The sequence below is a fragment of the Microcebus murinus genome, chromosome 8, assembly GCF_040939455.1.
Source record: "Microcebus murinus isolate Inina chromosome 8, M.murinus_Inina_mat1.0, whole genome shotgun sequence".
In the NCBI taxonomy this organism is placed as follows: domain Eukaryota; kingdom Metazoa; phylum Chordata; class Mammalia; order Primates; family Cheirogaleidae; genus Microcebus; species Microcebus murinus.
Genome location: NC_134111.1, coordinates 59853762 through 59855377, shown reverse-complemented (window position 1 = coordinate 59855377; position 1616 = coordinate 59853762). Strand labels below are relative to the sequence as shown.

Genomic DNA, 1616 nt, shown 5'->3' with positions numbered 1-1616 from the left:
TTTGCACTTAGACTGCACTTGAAAACAAAATTATCCCAGAAAAACACCTTTTGGGAAAAATACAGGCTAAGTATGAGCCTATATATTGTGCCTAAATAAGGCATAATAGATTGCAGCCTCCCAGAGGTACTGCATCTTTATCTCTCTTGCTTAGAGCACGCACACAAAGCAAAACACTTTGGATTCATCCAAACGTGGCAGGCAATTCAAATGTGATCCACATGATAACTTCCGTCTAAAACTTGTCAAGTAAATTGTCAAATGTATCTTTGCCTGAAACCATAATGTTGAGATGCCACTTTTTTTTTTCAGGGAAGAGCGCAAACGCAGTCCCCCACTACCACAAATTATGCAATCGAGTTTCCCACATTTGGGGAAATCACAGGGGTCAGCATATCTGGAGTGCAATGGATAAGCTTCGCCCTGGGAAAAACCACCTTCATGATCATGGTAGAAATGTCACTTTTTATAGTGCATTCTTTGGTGAACAAGTTGTTATACAGAATAATTAAAAAGTGATCCTAAATAATATGAGTTTACAATAGTCATTATGGCAAAAAGTCATTTACTGAACAGTCATAGAGAGTAAGTCTGACTAGAGTTATGAATGGAAAGTAGATTATTGACTCAATAAGTATTAAATGCTTACTTAAAACAAGTTAGACTGCTCATGTAATCTAATCATTATATGGAGATTATACACCATTTTAACAACTTAGTTTATGCTGCAGGTTTAATTTAACCTCAACTATGGCTTTCTTTTAGGAAATTTCTGCAAAACAAAAGGCATACCATTTTGCTACAATTTAGCTCTATTTCTTAGAATAGAGTAATAGCAACTAGCAATATTAACCACACAATATCTGGAGCAATCTCATATGCTGAAAAACTATTAGTACAGAGAAGAGCTCTCTAAAAAAAAAAAAAAAAAACTGATGTTTATTCAGGAATCGGACATTTCAATGGGAATACGTGTGCATATTCGGGGAGGTAAAAGAATACAAAGGTTTTTAAAGGAAAAATGAAGAGAATTACATAATGTTTCTGAGATAATTATCTTTGGGTACAAGGATCAATAGCAAACATAACACCGGTCCAAGATTCGACAGGCAGTTGCTAGGAAGAAGTTCTCACAGAAGTATTTTTTGTGTAAGGTTGATTTGGCTTTTGTGCAAGGTTGTGGTTTTTGCAGAGTTTTTTGTAATCATTTTTGGTATCAGGCATTTAAGCACAAGAACTCTTCTCTTCATGGCCTTGCCCAGCTCCATTTGTCAGGGTTTTTATTTTTTCGTTTTTAACACAAGTGACTCCATTTTATTTCTGATAGTCTTCACACTTTGAACAGAGTAATAGGAACAAGCACTGTCAACCACACAATAACCAGATCAACCTCAGGTACTATTACTACCGTGTTTCCCTGAAAATGAGACAGGGTCTTATATTTATTTTTCCTCAAGAAGGCACCCTAGGGCTTATTGTCAGGTGATGTGTTATTTTTTTAAGTAGGGTACAACAATCTACATTTATTCAAATATAGTAAAAGTAAAATGACTAAAATGGCAGCCACAGGTTTCCTTCTTCCCCCTGGGGACACACAATACCTAAAGCGGAGCGAC

General features: G+C 36.0%; 1 non-coding gene across 1 annotated transcript; it reads right to left on the bottom strand.

The window, feature by feature from the left end:
* Positions 1–309: 309 nt before the first annotated feature.
* LOC142872772 (U1 spliceosomal RNA) lies at positions 310–470 on the bottom strand. Its single transcript, XR_012920874.1, has one exon. It is a non-coding gene; the product is annotated as a U1 spliceosomal RNA (small nuclear RNA).
* Positions 471–1616: the final 1146 nt, after the last annotated feature.